Source organism: Lycium barbarum, chromosome 11 (assembly GCF_019175385.1).
Source record: "Lycium barbarum isolate Lr01 chromosome 11, ASM1917538v2, whole genome shotgun sequence".
NCBI lineage: Eukaryota > Viridiplantae > Streptophyta > Magnoliopsida > Solanales > Solanaceae > Lycium > Lycium barbarum.
Genome location: NC_083347.1, coordinates 94,220,304 through 94,242,196, shown reverse-complemented (window position 1 = coordinate 94,242,196; position 21,893 = coordinate 94,220,304). Strand labels below are relative to the sequence as shown.

Below are 21,893 nucleotides of genomic sequence, written 5' to 3'. Positions count from 1 at the left end.
GCTTATGCTTCCCATCAGTTAAAAGTTCACGAGAAGAATTACCCTACCCATGATTTGGAGATGCTAGCCGTAGTTTTCGCTTTGAAGCTTTGGAGGCATTACTTGTACGGTGTTCCTTGTGAGGTTTTCACCGATCACCATAGCCTTCAGCATGTGTTTACTCAGAGAGATCTTAATTCCAGGCAACGCCGATGGATGGAGCTCCTGCAGGACTATGACATCTCTATTCTCTATCACCCTGGTAAAGCGAATGTGGTAGCTGATGCCTTGAGTCGCAAGGCGGTGAGTATGGGGAGTTTAGCTCGATTGATTATTTCTGAGCGTCCATTGGCCATGGAGGTTCAGACTCTGGCCAACAGTTTCGTTCGTCTTGATATTTCAGCTTCGGGCAGGATTTTGGCCTGTATAGAGGCGAGGTCACCTTTATTGGATCGGATCAGGGCTCATCAGTTTGAGCATGCTCAGTTGAGCAATATTCGAGATAGAGTTTTGAGAGGTGAGGCCAAGGAGGCCGTGATTTATTCTGAGGGCATTTTGAGGATTAAAGGACGCATGTGCATTCCTCGTATTGGTGATTTGATTCAGTTGATCTTATCTGAGGCTCTTAGCCCTCGCTATTCCTTTCATCCGGGGGCGACTAAGATGTACCGAGACTTGAGAAACCACTATTGGTGGTGTCGGATGAAGAGAGATATAGTTGATTTTGTGGCTAAGTGTGGAAATTATCAGCAGGTAAAATATGAGCACCAGCGGCCCGGTGGGGAGTGCTTGACAGGATGCCCATTCCCGAGTGGAAGTGGGAGAGGATTTCCATGGATTTTGTCACTGGTCTTCTGAAGACCCTTGGCAAGTTTGATTCTATTTTGGTAATAATGGATCGGTTGACCAAGTTCGCTCACTTTGTTCCAGTTCAAGTTTCCTATACCGTGGAAAAATTAGCTAAGATGTATATTCGGGATATTGTGAGATTACATGGGGTCACTATTTCTGTTGTATCTGATCGGGGTACTATTTTCACCTCCCGATTTTGGAGGGCATTTCATGAGGAGTTAGGTACTCGATTGGATCTTAGTACAGCCTTCCATCCCAGACCGATGGCCAGTCCGAGCGGACAATCCAGGTGCTCGAGGACATGTTGAGAGCGTGTGTTATTGACTTTGGTGGTCATTGGGATCAGCACTTGCCCTTAGTAGAGTTTACGTATAATAACAGTTATCATTCGAGTATTAGTATGGCGCCTTTTGAGGCCTTGTATGGTAGGAGGTGTAGCTCTCCGATTGGTTGGTTCGATGGGTTCGAGGCTCGACCTTGGATCACGGATCTATTGGGAGAGTCCCTTGATAGAGTGAGAGTTATTCAGGCCAAGCTTGTGGCAGCTTAGAGTCGGCAAAGGATGTATGCGAACCGGAAGGTCCGGGATTTGAAGTTTGCTATTGGTGACCAGGTTCTATTGAAGGTTTGACCCATGAAGGGTGTTATGAGGTTTGGTAAGAGGGGCAAGTTGAGCCCCAGGTACATTGGTCCGTTTGAGATTGTGAATTATATCGACGATGTAGCTTATGAGTTACCATTGCTGCCAGGTTAAGCGGGAGTTCATCCGTTCTTTCATGTTTCGATGCTGAAGAAATACCATGCCGATGGTACCTACATTGTCCGTTGGGATTTTATATTGCTTGATGAGAATTTGACTTATGAGGAGGAACCTATCGCAATCTTGGATAGGCTGGTTCAGAAGTTGAGGTCAAAGGAGATTGCTTCTGTGAAGGTGCAACGGAAGCACCGCCTTGTGGAAGAGGCTACTTGGGAGACTGAGTCTGATATGCGTAGCCGATATCTGTCATGCCCAAAAACCCACCCTAGACGTGACCGGCATCCGACGTCATGAACAACATCGGAAGAACCTAAAAGATGCAATAACAACACTTGAACCCGCCAGGTTCAATAGTTACCTCCAACAGTTTATAAAATAAATACAATCAAATCATGATATATGAATTAAATCAGTAGAAGTCTTTAATATTATAAAACTTAATCAAAACATGTCGAACTCCCAAGAGTTAAACAAAACTCAACAACTACCCACAAGAATGTGTACTATGGACCTTCTAAGATAATAAAGAGTGTCTAAAAACATCGGGATGCAGCCCGAAACTAAAATACGAAAAAAAAAATAGAATGGTGCCCCACGAACAATCATGTGGGCTCACCGAATAGTCTCGAAAGTAGTAAGTTCTCTTAAGTCGTAGGTGTATCACGAACTTGCTCCTCAACGATACCTAACATACCGTCAAAAACAACAATGGTATGCCTGAGTAATGGGTACTCAGTGAGTGTCTAAGGGGCAATAGTTAACAAAACAAGATATGATGAATAGAATCAATAAAATGATATCAATTAAAATTGCAGTTCCAAACCAGGGAATAAAATAAGTCTGCAACATTAAAGAGTCAACAAAGAATCCAACAACGAAGGATACATTCACTTAACTCCTTACCATTTACCATGCAAAGCATTTCACTTACAAATTCAATATCACCACAAGCCACTCACAGGCAACAAAATATCAATCACTTAATACTCCGGCTAAGAAGACACGGAGGCTAATCGTCCTCTGGAATCACAGCAACAAGATACGAAACAAGCCACTCACAGGCTAATCAAAGTATGAAACAAGCCACTCACAGGCAAATCAATCAATCGATACTCTGGGTTAGGAAACCACGGAGGGTAATCGTCCTCTGGACTTGCACAGCAATAGATACTCCAACAGAGGCCAATCGTCCTCTGGACTAGCACAGAACAAATGCACCGAGTGACATACCTCAGAGGTCAATCATCCTCTGGACTGACACAGCAATAGATACTGTGGGCTAGGAAGCAACGGAGGTCAATCATCCTCTGGACTAACACAGCAATACTCGTATTGATATGTTAGGATCCATAACGGCAAATCATCCTCTGGACTAGCACAGCTTGCCCATACAGGCCCAAACACAAACAAAATACAAATCATGGCACATTATGGAATCATCAATCATGGCTTAAGACGAATCTCACTTCTCAAGTCATCATCTCAAAATAGAGGCATTTCAAGTCATAGCCAATTTAGAATCTTATTTAAATATCTTATTCAATCTTCAAGTTCAAGAAATCCATTCAACAACAAAACAAGTTTTGAGGTCCAACCTTTAGAAAAGTGAGTTCAATCATCCAATAATGGAAAAAAAAAATGGGTTTCACAAGTAGTATAAATCGTATAAGGTTCGATGCGGGCTTGACCCTACACACGCATGACCTTGTCTAAAAGAAATTATCTTTAATTCCAAAAGAAATTCCACCAAACAAGAGTTGTAATCATGTTCATATTCCAAAGGAAGATTTCCAGTCACAAACAATCATCCACACATTTCAAGCAAGATATCATACTTCAAATAAGGGTTTTGAAAAGTAAACATACTTCAAGAAAGATTTTTGGGAAAATCTAGACATACCTCAAATCCCGCTCAAACGCACTTTCCAAGGTTCAATAATCACACTACAATGGTTTTAGATGATAAAGATTAGAACTTGAATAGTTTGTTGAAGTTTTCTTGGAATTTCGAAAACGAGGGTTTTTTTCGCAAGCCTTAAATCTTATTCTTAAATCTTATGGAAATCATTATTCTATACTAGTTCAAACATCAATAATAATCTCATAAAATCAAGAGTCTTACCTTTTGATGGAATCCCACACGCCTCTCTTCTTCCTCTTCTTGAATTTTTCAAGAACCTAGGGTTTGGAGAGATGATTTATGATCGAGAAGAGATGAATATGGTGTGGAAATGATCAAGATTGAGTGAGAACACACTTTAGGGTTAGAGAGACTTTTCTAGGGTTCTTTTCCTCAGAAATATTGTGTCACACCCCGACCTTACTAGGGTGTGATGGGCACCCGACCCCATATCTGGAGCCGAGCGAACCCGCTGACTCTTATTACATAAATAAACTCTGGAATCAATTCAGAATAAAATGCATAGTAAGCTCTCAATTTTTTTTAATTTTTTTTTTTGGAGAGTGTATCATCATATGGAACGCGTGACATGAAACGTAATAACATTTTGACAGGCGAAGCCGTCTACAAAGCTGACGCTCTATACCCACGACTCTGTCTGCAAAGTCTCTAACTGCAATCGGAAACCATGGCACATATACACTGACTCGGCTACACTCCCGGGCTAACTGGAGCTCGCCAACTTCGCTGGAACATCTTCTATAAGGGCCTCAGCTCATCTGGGTGTACCTGCGCGGCATGAAACGCAGCCCCCGAAGAAGAGGGGTCAGTACGAGCAATGTACTGAGTATGTAAGGCATGAACGACAATACAAGGAGAGGTACCAGTGGAGATAATCACAAAGGAATCATATGGCATCTCATATGGAACATATCATGTCCTATCATATCGTGTCATATCATATCATGTCATATCATGTCATATCGTATCATATCATGTCATATCATAGCATATCATGTCGTATCATATCATATCATGTCATATCATATCATATTGTATCCTGTCGTATCATATCATATCATGTCATATCATATCATATCATAGGGAGTCATATAGCGTATCATAGGCTGATTGAGATACCTGTACATATGAATGCCACTTAGGGCGGAAACCATGCATGCTTATCGGGTCATATCATATCATAGCACCGAACAACTCGGCTCGCCCACATTGCGCCGAAATATGTCGGCTCGCCCATATATCCTGCGTCCGGGATGATAATGCCAGCTGACCAGGTGGCGATGAAACATGTGTCCCTTCCCCATATCCCCATATACATGTATCCCTTCCCCCCTCCCATATACATATATAGCATGCATGAGAGCCCAAGGAAAGTCATGTGTCTATCGGAGTGACGTAAGGTCGGTAACCTCCGATTGTATTATGGAATCATCATGGTCGTCATGTCACGCCTTGAAGGAACAATTATAAGGCGAGACTATCAATGAAAAACATTATCTCGGGAAAACATAAAACAGGATCATAACATATTACTTCATATACTTTAAAACCTTCAAAATAGTCATTATCCAAAAGTGGCTTAACATTTCATATCGTGGTATTCATGGTAAGAACATATCCTTGGCATATTCGTCATAGACACTTTCTCATGTCTGGCTTCATTATTGTCATCATAACTCCGTAGTCGTTGTTTTAGTTATAAAAACTTTCAAAAACGTAAAACTTGGATTTTGGAGAAAAATGTATATTTTGGAAAACATTTATAACTTTTGGAAAGGAAATCATGGTTTGAATTCATAACTTCTAGCTTTTTGAAAACAAGGACGTTATGGGGAACATTTATAAGACTACATCATAGGATTCATGCCATAGAAAGAAAAGGCCTTAGCCTTAACATACCTGCGCCGCGCCTTACTAGCTACGCTTATTCGTCCAACTTGTTAATCTACATTCAAAGGAGTTCACACATTCGTTAGATCCTTTGTCATATACTTGCCTTAACCTTTCAAACACATTCATTTATATTCTGCCGAAATTTCGGCAGCATCTCCCCTGTAAATACACCACCCCCGAGATTCTAACTCGGCCAAATTTAACAACAACAATCCGAGAATGGAACTCGGCCAAACCAACAACAATATTAGCAATGCATTCTAGCAACATTCCAACATTTAATTCAATTCAATTCAATTCAATTCACATAATCTTTCAACGACTCAATCCACATATTACTTTGCCCGAAACCGTCCAATTCAACAACAACCATGCATGTCATCATCATTCATGTATGCTAACTTCAACAACGACCTCCATTCTTCATCACATAATCCACAACAACGACAACTAGAATGTCAAATAACATCAATTTACCTTAGCTTACCAAAACGCCTATTATTTGACCATAACCACTTCCTACATATTTTCATGCATTTTCATCCATCTTTTCTATATATTACAACAACAAACAACATACTTCATATAATTAATTCAATCCTCTCACACAACACAACACATATACACGACCAACACTACTCCATACGGCTACCATTCCAACATATTATATTCATGGTTTTTCATTCATTTTACATTATGGATTTCACCATACAACAATTAAACTTCTAAATAAAATCATTTCATCTTGTCTACACAATACTACACATATTCGGCCATACAACAACATTATACAAATCTTTATGAATTTCACCCATTTCTTGACATTACAATCACAACCAACATACTAAATACTCTTAATCCATTCTTCCTACACAACACACCACATGCACCACACGGCCACATCTCTATATGCATGTTTTCATGTTTTTCATCCCTTTTACATTATAGAATTCATAACACAACAATCAAATTACTAAATAATATTAATTCATCATTTCAGTCCAACACCACATATATTCGGCCAACATACAACTCACCACAACTTCATGAACTTCCTTCATCTACACAGTCCACAACATACACAATCATCTATAACATATGAAAATAAGGTTTAAACCTTACCTTAGCACTAGTTCCTTTTCCCGGCTAGAACCTCATTTTTGCGAAACGAATGATTCACTTGTTCCAACGAATACTCCACGTTGTAGAGAACCTTCCACTTAGTATAAAAGCTTGAAAGAAATAATTTTTCTTGATCAAATCTCCCATGGCCATGCTTGGCCATACCTTGGCCGAACCCTCTCTCTTTCTTTCCCTTTTTTTTTTTTTTTTGTTGTTCTTTCTTTCTCTCTAATTTAATTATGAAGACCTCTTATGTATATATATATATAGGTCTTCCATCACTTATCCATATTTGCAATTTAGTCCCCCAATTATGGTCACATGCCCCATTTCTTTCTTTTCTAGAATTCTCTCCCTTTTTCTTGATGTTTCTTTTCTTTTCTTGATTTTTCCTCACTTAGTCAAAGAAGACCAAGTGTCTTCTTTCATACACTTTAGTCCATCTATATTTACACTTTGCCCCCTTCACATATAAAATGGCCACATGCTCCTTTCTTTACTTACTTACTAATTTATTTATTTATTTATTTTTATTTTTTCTAGAATTTTCTTGAACTTTGTGAAATTACCATTTTACCCCTAGCCTTCCATAATATCACCATGGTTCTATTTTGCGAATTTCCTTTTTCGCCCTCAACCTTTCTTAATATTTCCATAATACTAATGTTGTGAATAATATTTATAACCCACTTGTTCATTGAAATACATTTGGAAGATGGTCATTCCCTTAACTTCGTTACAACTGCCTTGGAATATCCGAACGTATAAAATACGGGATATAACATATTGATTTGAAACGAAGTGGGAAATAACACAACGAAGTAGGACTTAAAGAAAATTCGGAACCAGAAAATATTCCCCGCTCTGTGCGAGTCCGCGTCACGGGTTCAGCACCTGATCATGTTTTTTTTGGTCTGAAGCTGAATTTTTCCGTGTTGGGTCCGCGACGCACGCCCAGCACATTTTTTTGACAATCGATATTCGCTCAGCAAAATGATCATAACTACATAGCTCCGTTTGAGCCCCACTTTATATGGTTGGAAAGTTATTTCAGAGGCGTACAATTTTCATTTTATAAGTTGTCTCAAATTCCCAACGAAAATACCCTAAAATTGTCCATAAGTGCAGACTGTCATATATTTAGACGAATTTAGAAGCCTTTAAGAACTCCACTTTTTGGTTTGACTTCAAAATGACAGTTTATTACTCGAATTCATCCCGAATGGATTCATATCGCTAAATTACCATCTCAATACTAGTTTTTTTTTACACATTTGGACCTAACTCGGATTTAGGGGGTGTTATATTACCCCCCCCCCCCCCCCTAGGATCATTCGTCCTCGAATGAAATTCATGGCTTATGATTTTTCAGTAAACCTCAAATTTCAGAATTTCTAGAGTTCTTTAGTAAAGAGGATCATTCTCAGAGATAACATACGACTAACCACATAATGAATATATCATTCAAGCCTAACACATGGATGAGGGATTCATACCTCTAATCTACATAATCGAAAGGTTCAACACATATCTACAGTAGGGAATAAACGAAGGTAACACGGCTTGAGTGACACTACAACAACTAGATAGAACTACGCCCCCTTCGAGTTTATCCCGCAAGTGTTAAGATACGACATAAGTCTACCATGAGGTTTTAGCAATATCACTTTTTCACTCTATAAGGGGTCCATCAGCAAATTTAAGCCTAACTATTTCTGATTGACAATCCAGAGTTTCATAACACTCGGAAAACTGGTCTATCCCCAAAAATCACATCAAAGTTCACAATTTCTAATTCAAACACATCAAAAGTAATCTCACAACCCTTAACTACAATGACGCAGTCTCTATATATTCTATAAGCGATAACAAGGACACTAGCAGGGGTATTCATAGAAAAAGAGTGCTAACAATTGTTCGGGTTCCCTACCAAAATCAAGGGCAAAGTACGAAGTCACATAAGAAAGATTTCGAACCTGGATCGATCAACGAATATGCATCAAGAGAACAAATAATGAGAATACCTGTGACCACAACATCTGAGACTCTAGCCACCTCCCTACGAGCCAAATCATGAAGTAGAGCTTTCTTTGTATTAAACGACCCCGAAAAGATAAAAACACATCTACTTACAAATAAGAACAACATAGTCCTCACGGGGATTCTAACGACTATAACACTCAAGTCTCAACATGAATAAGGGAGTTTGTACCTTCATCTCACTTTCCCAAGAGTTAGATACTCAAAAGGTTCAACACGTATATGCTTTGACTAGGAAGTGCACAATATATCAATCTAGACAATATACTCCGACAAGGAGGCTAATTCAACAACACATGATTTAAGCTTAACTTACCTCATGCCAAAACTGAAAATAACAAATTAAAGCCTAAGAGCCTGTTTGGATGGGCTTAAAATAAGCAACTTATAAGCTGGAAACAGCTTATAAGCCAAAAAAAAATAAGTTGGGGTAGGCTAACTTATTTCTTTTTGGCAAGCAGGCTCAATTATTTTTTTGGGATTATTTTATGCACAAAATGACTTTAAGCTAGCCAGCCAAACACTCAAAAAAGCTAAAAACAGCTTATAAGCAACTTATAAGCCAATCCAAACAGGCTTTAAATCAACTACATCATCTTCTTAAATCATTATTCCACAAGCGGTTGTTTTCGAGTTTCGAGCCTAAAATAGAGCTCTTCAACTAAACATCAAAATAGTACAGATCTTTTAACCCAACAAGAATATAACCTCAATGTACGATAGTTCTTAATTCACTACGAGATATCCTCAAATTTCCCTTCATCATAATCTCGAGTACTTGAAACATATTACACCTTAATTATTCCTTTCAGCCTAACAAGATATCTGTCACACCCCGACCTTACTAGGGTGTGATGGGCACCCGACCCTTACTTAGGGCCGAGCGAACCCTCAGACTACTGTTGCACATAAAGTCACATCAAACGTTTTAAGTTAAATAAAATAAAATACATAGTAAAATATTTTTTTTTGAAATATTCTTTCTCAAGGTTTCAAAGCCGAACCAATCTATAATCACACAGAATTCAGAACATAACACAGACCGACATATCGGCTGACGAAGCCGCATACAGACTGACACACAATACCCACGACACTGTCTGCAAAGTCTCTAACATAAGTCCAGAAGTCATAACATACAAACTCTGACTCGGCAGCACTCCAGGAGCAAATGGAGCTTGCCAACTCCGCTGGATCATCTTCTGTAATAACTTCAGCTCGTCTAGGAGTACCTGCGCGACATGAAACGCAGGCCCCGAAGAACAGGGGGTCAGTACGAAAAATGTACCGAGTATGTAAAGCGAAAATGTAACAAATATAACCATAATCCGAACCAGAAGTACAGAAATATAGTGGACAGAATCGAACCCGAATCCGAAATAGAAATACAGAGTCTAGCTGGCAGAATCATCGTACGGATCAGGGGCACAGAATGTGACTGACATAATCATAATAAGAGCCAGAGGTACAGAAATGTAACAGACGGAATCATGGTCCGGATCAGACATACAGAAGTGACGCATACAAAATCATTTTCCGAATCCGATTTCCAGAAGTGTAACAGACAGAATCGTAACCCAATCCGACAGACAAAAGTGTAACGGACAGAATCATAATCCAATCGGACAGACAGAAGTGTAACGGACAGAATCATAATCCAATCGGACAGACAGAAGTGTAACGGACAGAATCATAATCCAATCGGACAGACAGAAGTGTAACGGACAGAATCATAATCCAAGCGGACAGACAGAAGTGTAACGGACAGAATCATAAACCAATCGGACAGACAGAAGTGTAACAGACAGAATCATAAACCAATCGGACAGACGGAATCATGCATGCAGAGTCATATAGAGTCATATGCTTATACAGATGCAGATAGCATATACATACATACATATATCAGATCCCGGCCCTCTCATGAGGGACGCGGTAACAGAACCCGGCCCTCTTAGTACGGGACGCGGTGGACAGACAGATCGGATCATATGCCATCCTGGCCGCTATCCCCATACATTACATAATCAGATTACATACAGATGTAAACAGATCCCGGCCCGCACACCGAGGGACGCGGTGAACAATGCAGTGGAATGTGCACGACAACAGAACCCGGCCCAGGCGCAGTGAATGAAGCATTGAGGCGTCCACGAACAGATTAATGAGAAACCACATACACACAGATCATCATACAGACTCAATGGAACTGAAGTAGGCCAAACGGCGGGTCAAATCAAAGTATTCGGACAATATTCATAACATACGCATAGATGACGCTTCGAACGGCACGACAGATTTTACCAAAATAAGATCTCCAGAAACGTTCCAGATGTCAAAATCATTTTATAAGACTTATAAAAATAGTCATAACACTTGTCATATAATGAATAGAATAATAGCCCAGATGTTGCCTGTGAAGATCGGACAGAAACAAGGCAATTAAAGTCATACAAAAAGTATCGGAGCTTTGTGGGCCCACCTCGGACCAACTCGAGGTGGCGTACATAAATTACAGGTAATAGACCTTATGAGGTCATCCTTGATCGTTTTTAGGCAATCCAACTCCATTTAGGAAGTTGCATACATATAGTTTACTTTATAAGCAAATTATAAGAAAACTAGTTCAATTGCATTGAATGAATAGTGCCCAAAATCAAACTCGATTTTCATCGAACAGAATAATCCCCGAGGCTCAAATTCAAGCCTAGTACACCTAGGACATGCCAATAGAAGGAAAAGGACAGCTTTACATACCTTGGTTGCGCCTTACGCTCGCTCAAATTCGATTCTCGTTTCGTCCAAAATCTGCAAATGGTCACTTTTACCAATTGTCATATTCAAGCCTTAAGAATCCGATCTTAAGCACATACTTGCCTACCGAAATTTCGGCAGCATTTCCTTTAAAAATTCAACATTCCCGAAAGTCTAATTTAGACAAAACAATCAACAACCCAACAACAACATCAACAACAACAACAATCACAATATAACACAATATAATGAAACTAGCCTTCTTTCCAACATAACGCAATATCTTTCATTCCGACCTCACACTTCCAAACCAATCTCAATATTTTCATATTCACCATTAATCCTGATCATTACAACGCAATTTGGAAGCATTTCATATCCTTTCTACAAAATATTCACAAGGTATACCAAATATACAAACTTTCTACTAAAGTCATAATTCATCCAAGGTCTCCAATCTTTAACAAACATTTCCATAACATGTTTCTATCTTCCAACTTCATCAACAATCATTATCATTTACACCTTAACGACTTCCATTTCCATATTTACATAAATTATAATAAAGTTGCATACCTTCCAACAACAACTTAACAACAAATTTTCCATAACAACAAGAACCATTATTCTTCCATTCACTTCACAACAACACAATTATCATACTAAAGGAATTTAATTCATCTTCCACTATCAACACAATACCACACGGCCACACACCTATATTTTCAATTTCAACCAAATTCATTCCACTTTCATTTCCAATATAAATTTCACCATAACCATAACTAGGATACAACATAAAATTCAACTCATATTACTTATACATCAAGGCATCCACGGCTACACATACATACATATAAATACCATGCAATCTTCCATATTCATATGAATTTTAACTCTTTCTACCTCCTACAACATAAACCAAACCTTCATAACACATAAAAAGGGACTAAATCTTACCCTTTCTCTTCAACTCCTTCACTTGCCCAAAATGCGAAAACGATGAAACAGATGAACCATCTTCCGAAATAATTATACCACGTTGTAGAGGGTACTTGAATTGGTAGGAATACTACAAGAAAACAATTTTTGGAACAAGATTTAAGTTACCCAAATTTCCATGGTCTTGGCCGAAATGGCCTTGCTTTTGTTCTTGCATCCTTGGCTTGTATTTCCTTTCTTGAAATGTCTTGAAGCTTCTATGACTTAATCACCCTTTTATGTAATTAACACATGGAAAATTTCCATGGGCTTGGGCCTACTATGGCCGGCCAAGCTCCATCCATTTGGGCCTTTTTCTATATTTTTTTTAGCCCAATTAATGTAGTCCGTATTTTGAAATTCCCGAAACTAATTTCCAAAATTCCAATTTTGTCCTTGGCCTTCTTCCGTATTTCCACACCAATATTTTTCATGAACAACACACAAATGTGTGAATTCAATTCAACATATGGCTTTATTCCTTACAAATCAAGATCATTTCGAATTTTCCCGAACATGCGAAAGTGCGGGATATAACATCCTCCCCCCCTTTAGAACATTCGTCCTCGAATGTTCAACTGACCTTAGGGGGGTCTCGTGCCACTTCGGGGTGGTTTCCTTCTATAGTTATCCTTTGCCGACTCTCCGATGTGGATTCTTTACAAATATGATTGAGTAATTCTTCACGTCACTGATTCATATACTTTCATAGCGTATTTCCTCATATTCCCCATAGTCACTAGGCCATGAACTATCTTATAGTAACCGACGAATCCTTTTCGCTCTTTCACAGACGCTATGTCCCTTCTTTCTTCCCTTCAAAACTTTTCAAACATTATAATTGATACCACTTCTGTCACGGCCCAACCCCGTGGGCCGCGACTGGTATCCTAACTGGATACCCGTACATACCTACCTAACAGAGTTGGCGTACCAGACGGGTAATTCATGCTAGGTGTACACAGATTCAAACCAATATAAATACAGCGCACGAGAATGCACACATACATAAACATACTAATGCTTGCACATAAGCCGTTGAGGCTAACATAGCAGACGGAGTCACAAACTCGTACATACTTACCTGAACAGTAGCAACCTGTAACCCACATACATGTCTACACCATCGTCCTTGTCAATATTCCTACACCCTTTTCACCTACTATTACCCTTCTCACTTATTTGGCTCGATTACTCATGATTCTTCTCAACCGCGCCATCTATTTCCTTATATACCTTTCGGGAGTTTAAATCTCTTAACATTGTCATAGAACTTTATCATTCCATTTCTTACTTCATATTTCTTATCGTGGTTACGGTTCTTTGGTCCCACTTGCTTAAGTCAATTTTTCAAACCCCACACACCTTTCCTTCGTTTCATATAACCATACTTATCCTCTTTCACGTACCCATGCTTGCAGTTTACCCAAATAGTCCCGTGCGTTACTCGTCGTTCCTTTTCTGGAGATTCTGCTTGGTCATGTTTCTTACCTCTTGCTTCCTTCCAATATTTACCCTTTTCGTTTTTTCCTTTACTTACGCTCTTTCCTTTCCAAGTATCATTGTACTGGAACTTTCCAATCTTAACAGATAGAGAGAATAACAACAGCTTACCTTATAACATTTGCACCATTTACCTTTGTCATTATTACTTGGAGTTCGGTACCCTTATTCGTTTGGTGCCTTTCGCCTTTTAGCACCGGTCGCGGGGACACACGTACTCACTAATACAATCACAGATAAGGCATCATACGCATTCATATATGCATACATAATCATTTTCAACTAGGCCACACATTACCCCCAAACATCGTTCAAGCCTGTTCTAATTCCAAAGTCGGAGCGTTCTTTTTGTTTCTTCTCTAATCCAACCAATTGCGTGCTGTGTGGCCCTTCTATGGTCTCCAACCATCTCGTATATTCTAATTCCACTCAGGCCGTTTTAGCTTTCCATTCGTCTCTTATATCGGAATATATAAAATTCTGACATACTTCCCAGGGGGTCACCCATCCTGAAATTGCTCTCACCTGAGCACGCTTAACCTCGAAACCTTGGTGCGTTTCGGTGCCTTAACGCTGATATAATCACGTCCACTTTATCGTATGTCCTTTACTACATAATCTAGAGCAATTCAAAGTTTTATGGATTCTGAGACACATTCATAACACGTCCTTTCTTGTGCAATTACTATTTTACCCTTTTCGGTCTTCCGTACCACCTTTATAAATTCTTATCATTCGAAATCTGTACGCAGAACATACCAACAGTACCTTACAGAGCACACGGCTATATGTCACATCCTAGCCGCCCAGAACTTTCAGTTTCAGGTAACAGAACGAATATTTCCAGACTTGCCCTTCTGACCTTTCCATATCGTTATTTGCCTCTTACCGTCGTATGTAAGGCTTACAAAAAGAGTTTCATTTTTTCCTATGACTTGGCTCTATCGCACGATCTATGACAGAAAGAAGGTCAACCATCCCTAGATGCCCCGTAGCCTCCTGTTTATAAATGTGGCGCGCTACACATCATAAACAGGACTCTACCGGACACGACTTTGCAGACAACCCATAGGACAGACCTGCTCTGATACCACTATGTCACACCCCGACCTTACTAGGGTGTGATGGGCACCCGACCCTTACTTAGGGCCGAGCGAACCCTCAGACTACTGTTGCACATAAAGTCACATCAAACGTTTTAAGTTAAATAAAATAAAATACATAGTAAAATATTTTTTTTGAAATATTCTTTCTCAAGGTTTCAAAGCCGAACCAATCTATAATCACACAGAATTCAGAACATAACACAGACCGACATATCGGCTGACGAAGCCGCATACAGACTGACAAACAATACCCACGACACTGTCTGCAAAGTCTCTAACATAAGTCCAGAAGTCATAACATACAAACTCTGACTCGGCAGCACTCCAGGAGCAAATGGAGCTTGCCAACTCCGCTGGATCATCTTCTGTAATAACTTCAGCTCGTCTGGGAGTACCTGCGCGGCATGAAACGCAGCCCCCGAAGAACAGGGGGTCAGAACGAAAAATATACCGAGTATGTAAAGCGAAAATGTAACAAATATAACCATAATCCGAACCAGAAGTACAGAAATATAGTGGACAGAATCGAACCCGAATCCGAAATAGAAATACAGAGTCTAGCTGACAGAATCATCGTACGGATTAGGGGCACAAAATGTGATTGACATAATCATAATAAGAGCCAGAGGTACAGAAATGTAACAGACGGAATCATGGTCCGGATCAGACATACAGAAGTGACGCATACAAAATCATTTTCCGAATCTAATTTCCAGAAGTGTAACAGACAGAATCGTAACCCAATCCGACAGACAAAAGTGTAACGGACAGAATCATAATCCAATCGGACAGGCAGAAGTGTAACGGACAGAATCATAATCCAATCGGACAGACAGAAGTGTAACGGACATAATCATAATCCAATCGGACAAACAGAAGTGTAACGGACAGAATCATAATCCAAGCGGACAGACAGAAGTGTAACGGACAGAATCATAAACCAATCGGACAGACAAAAGTGTAACAGACAGAATCATAAACCAATCGGACAGACGGAATCATGCATGCAGAGTCATACAGAGTCATATGCTTATACAGATGCAGATAGCATATACATACATACATATATCAGATCCCGGCCCTCTCATGAGGGACGCGGTAACAGAACCCGGCCCTCTTAGTACGGGACGCGGTGGACAGACAGATCGGATCATATGCCATCCTGGCCGCCATCCCCATACATCACATAATCAGATTACATATAGATGTAAACAGATCCCGGCCCGCACACCGAGGGACGCGGTGAACAATGCAGTGGAATGTGCACGATAACAGAACCTGGCCCGGGCGCAGTGACGGAAACATTGAGGCATCCACGAACAGATTAATGAGAAACCACATACACACAGATCATCATACAGACTCAATGGAACTGAAGTAGGCCAAACGGCGGGTCAAATCAAAGTATTCGGACAATATTCATAACATACGCATATATGTCGCTTCGAACGGCACGACAGATTTTACCAGAATAAGATCTCCAGAAACGTTCCAGATGTCAAAATCATTTTATAAGACTTATAAAAATAGTCATAACACTTGTCATATAATGAACAGAATAATAGCCCAGATGTTGCCTGTGAGGATCGGATAGAAACAAGGCAATTAAAGTCATACAAAAAGTATCGGAGCTTTGTGGGCCCACCTCGGACCAACTCGAGGTGGCGTACATAAATTACAGGTAATAGACCTTATGAGGTCGTCCTTGATCGTTTTTAGGCATTCCGACTCCATTTAGGAAGTTGTATACATATAGTTTACTTTATAAGCAAATTATAAGAAAACTAGTTCAATTGCATTGAATGAATAGTGCCCAAAATCAAACTCGATTTTCTACGAACAGAATAATCCCCGAGGCTCAAATTCAAGCCTAGTACACCTAGGACATGCCAAGAGAAGGAAAAGGACAGCTTTACATACCTTGGTTGCGCCTTACGCTCGCTCAAATTCGATTCCTGTTTCGTCCAAAATCTGCAAATGGTCACTTTTACCAATTGTCATAATCAAGCCTTAAGAATCCGATCTTAAGCACATACTTGCCTACCGAAATTTCGGCAGCATTTCCTTTATAAATTCAACATTCCCGAAAGTCTAATTTAGCCAAAACAATCAACAACCCAACAACAACATCAACAACAACAACAATCACAATATAACACAATATAATGAAACTAGCCTTCTTTCCGACATAACGCAATATCTTTCATTCCGACCTCACACTTCCAAACCAATCTCAATATTTTCATATTCACCATTAATCCTGATCATTACAACGCAATTTGGAAGCATTTCATATCCTTTCTACAAAATATTCACAAGGTATACCAAATATACAAACTTTCTACTAAAGTCATAATTCATCCAAGGTCTCCAATCTTTAACAAACATTTCCATAACATGTTTCTATCTTCCAACTTCATCAACAATCATTATCATTTACACCTTAACGACTTCCATTTCCATATTTACATAAATTATAATAAAGTTGCATACCTTCCTACAACAACTTAACAACAAATTTTCCATAACAACAAGAACCATTATTCTTCCATTCACTTCACAACAACACAATTATCATACTAAAGGAATTTAATTCATCTTCCACTATCAACACAATACCACACGGCCACACACCTATATTTTCAATTTCAACCAAATTCATTCCACTTTCATTTCCAATATAAATTTCACCATAACCATAACTAGGATACAACATAAAATTCAACTCATATTACTTATACATCAAGGCATCCACGGCTACACATACATACATATAAATACCATGCAATCTTCCATATTCTTATGAATTTTAACTCTTTCTACCTCCTACAACATAAACCAAACCTTCATAACACATAAAAAGGGATTAAATCTTACCCTTTATCTTCAACTCCTTCACTTGCCCAAAATGCGAAAACGATGAAACGGATGAACCATCTTCCGAAATAATTATACCACGTTGTAGAGGGTACTTGAATTGGTAGGAATACTATAAGAAAACAATTTTTGGAACAAGATTTAAGTTACCCAAATTTCCATGGTCTTGGCCGAAATGGCCTTGCTTTTGTTCTTGCATCCTTGGCTTGTATTTCCTTTCTTGAAATGTCTTGAAGCTTCTATGACTTAATCACCCTTTTATGTAATTAACACATGGAAAATTTCCATGGGCTTGGGCCTACTATGGCCGGCCAAGCTCCCTCCATTTGGGCCTTTTTATAGATTTTTTTAGCCCAATTAATGTAGTCCGTATTTTGAAATTCCCGAAACTAATTTCCAAAATTCCAATTTTGTCCTTGGCCTTCTTCCGTATTTCCACACCAATATTTTTCATGAACAACACACACATGTGTGAATTCAATTCAACATATGGCTTTATTCCTTACAAATCAAGATCATTTCGAATTTTCCCGAACATGCGAAAGTGCGGGATATAACAATATCGACAGAGTTTTCCCTGTAACAAGGACTACTTTTGTTTCTACAACTGTCCCAATTTATCAACAATTAAACCCTACAACAACCATACATACCAAATACCTACAATACAATTTCAGCGACTCTGTACTATCTATCAAATTACACATCTCAACAATGTGCACTCTGTAATACCATTGTTCACTTGATTAACATCTGGAACATGAGTTAAAGCCATTTAAGCAAGGCACGAGTAACGAACACGTTGGAACGATCCTAGAGAAAATTTCAAGTTCTATAGCACAAACTAGAATCATGAAGAATGAGAAACACCTATAGATATACGGGTAGTCTTTCGCTCATGCAGGTAATCAGGCCGTACAAGGAAGACTCCATTAGACACAGCTCCACAGACAGAGACACATCCTAGGACATGTATAAACCTAGGCTCTGATACCAAGCTTGTCACGCCCGAAAACCCACCCTAGACGTGACCGGCATCCGACGTCATGAATAACATCGGAAGAACCTAAAAGATACAATAACAACACTTGAACCCGCCAGGTTCAATATTCACCTCTAACAGTGTATAAAATAAATACAATCAAATCATGATATATGAATTAAATCAGCAGAAGTCTTTAATATTATAAAACTTAATCAAAACATGACGAACGCCCAAGAGTTAAACAAAACTCAACAACTACCCACAAGAATGTGTACTATGGAGCTTCTAAGATAATAAAGAGTGTCTAAAAACATCGGGATGCAGCCCGAAACTAAAATACGAAAAAAAAAATAGAATGGTGCCCCACGAACAATCATGTGGGCTCATCGAATAGTCTCGAAAGTAGTAAGTTCTCTTAAGTCGTAGGTGTATCACGAACTTGCTCCTCAACGATACCTAACATAGCGTCAAAAACAACAATGGTATGCCTAAGTACTGGGTACTCAGTGAGTGTCTAAGGGGCAATAGTTAACAAAACAAGATATGATGAATAAAATCAATAAAACGATATCAATGAAAATAGCAGTTCCAAACCCATGAATAAAGTAAGTCAGCACATTAAAGAGTCATCAAATAATCCAACAACGAAGGACATATTAACTTAACTCCTTACCATTTACCATGCCAAGAATTTCACTTATAAATTCAATATCACCACAAGAAACTCACAGGCAACAAAATATCAATCACTTAATACTCCGGCTAAGAAGACACGGAGGCTAATCGTCCTCTGGAAGCACAACAACAAGATATGAAACAAGCCACTCATAGGCTAATCAAAGAATAAAACAAGCCACTCACAGGAAATCAATCAATCGATACTCCGGGTTAGGAAACCACCGAGGCTAATCGTCCTCTGGACTAGCACAGCAATAGATACTCCAATGGAGGTCAATCATCCTCTGGACTGACACAACAATAGATACTCGGGGCTAGAAAGCAACAGAGGTCAATCGTACTTTGGACTGACACAACAATAGATACTCCGGGCTAGGAAGAAACGGAGGTCAATCATCTCCTGGACTGACACAACAATACTCGTATTGATACGTTAGGATCCATAACAGCTAATCATCATCTGGACTAGCACAGCTTGCCCATACAGGCCTAAACACAAACAAAATACAAATCATGGCACATTACGGAATCATCAATCATGGATTAGATCCGAATCACTTCTCAAGTCATCATCTCAAAATAGAGGCATTTCAAGTCATAGCCGATTTAGAATCTTATTTAAATCTCTTATTCAATCTTCAAGTTCATGAAATCCACTCAACAACAAAATAATCTTTAAGGTCCAACCTTTAGAAAAGTGAGTTCAATCATCAAATAATGGAAAAAAAATGTGTTATACCCCGTATTTTTGCATGTTCTGGAATTTCAGAATAATTGTGACTTGTAAAGAATAAGGCCATATTTTTTTTATTTCATTGGTGTATATGTTGTTGCTTATGGAAAATATTAATGTGGAAGTGTCGAGGAAGGCCAAGGGCAAAAATTGGAATTTCGGAAATTAGTTTCGGGAATTACGAAACAAGAATTATAACCAAATGGGCTCAAAAGAATAAGAAATAAAATGAGGCCCAAAGTTGCAAGGGGTGGCCGGCCAAGCCAAGGCCCAAGCCCTTGGTTAATTAATTTCCCATGTGTTAAATAATTATATGAGTCATATTATCTTTAGAAGGTTCAAGAAATTAGAAGAAGAGAAAACAAAAGAAACGAGCAAAGAGATAGAGAGTTTCGGCCATGTCCATGATTTTCACCCCTCAAAAATCTTGATCCAAAAATATTTTTCTTGTGGTATTTCTACTAAATTAAGGGTCCTTTACAACTTGGTGTAGTTGGTTTGGAAGAAAGAGGACTTGTTTCTTCAAGTTGACAATTTATTCAAGTGAAGAAGTTAGGAGAAGAAGGTAAGAACTCGTCCCTTTTTATGATGTTATGAAGGTTTGTTTATGTTGTAGTATGTAGAAATGAGTAGAATTTATGAAAATATGGAAGTTTGCAAAGTGGGTGTGCATATATATATGGGGCCGTGTGTGTGTGCCAATGTGTAATTAAGATGAGTTGAATTTTATGTTGTATTCTAGTTGTGGTTATGGTGGAATTTACATTGGAAATGAAAGTTAAATGAATTTGGTTGAAGTTGGAAATATAGGTGTTGGCCGTGGGGTATATGGAAATTGAAATGGAAATGAATTAATGTTGTTTAATATGTTAGTTGTGTTGTTGTGGTCCTTGCAATGTAAATGAAGATAAAATGATGTAAGTTTGCATTGAAATGGAATGTAGAAGCTTATGTCGCTTTAGTATGATTTTATGACATTATGGAAATGAAGTTGTTAAGGTGTAAATGGTGATGGTTGTTGATGAAACTAGAAGATGGAAACATGTTATAAATAAGTATGTTAAAGATTAGAAGTCTTGGATGGATTATGTCTTTGGTGGAAAGTTTGTATATTTTGTATATCTTGTGAATATTTTGTAGAAATGATATGAAATGCCTCCGAATTATATTGTAATGATCTTGATTAGTAATGAATATGAGAATGTTTGTATTGGTTTGAAATGTGAAGTCGGAATGGAAGTAATTACATTATCTTGGAAAGAGGACTAGTTGTGTTATATTGTGTTTTATAGTGATTGTTGTTGTTGTTGATGTTGTTGTTGGGGTGTTGTTGATTGTTTTGGCCGAGTTAAACTCTCGGGGATGCTATATGTATAGAGGAGATGCTGCCCAAATTTCTGTAGGCAAATATGAATAAAGATTGAATATTTAAAGACTTGAAATTGAGAATTGGTAAATGTGACCAATTGCAGATTTTGGGCGAAACGGGAATTGGATTTGGAAAGGCGTAAAGGGCATATAAGGTATGTAAAGCTCCACCTTTCCTTCTCTTGGCATGTCCTAGATGTATTAGGCTTGAATATGGACCTCGGGGACTACTTCACTCTTCGGAATCCGCGTCTAAATTTGCCCTTTTCCATTTAGTGGAATTGAACTAATTTTGTTGCAAATGGTTGGGAAAGTTATCTAAATACCTAGAACTTGTGTAA

General features: G+C 38.8%; 1 long non-coding RNA gene across 1 annotated transcript; it reads right to left on the bottom strand.

Annotated features, from left to right (window-relative positions):
• Positions 1 to 3,819: 3,819 nt before the first annotated feature.
• On the bottom strand, positions 3,820 to 6,848 carry LOC132618442 (uncharacterized). Its single transcript, XR_009574102.1, has 3 exons — positions 6,528 to 6,848; positions 5,412 to 5,457; positions 3,820 to 4,280 (listed from the first exon to the last, which is right to left on the bottom strand). It is a non-coding gene; the product is annotated as an uncharacterized LOC132618442 (long non-coding RNA).
• Positions 6,849 to 21,893: the final 15,045 nt, after the last annotated feature.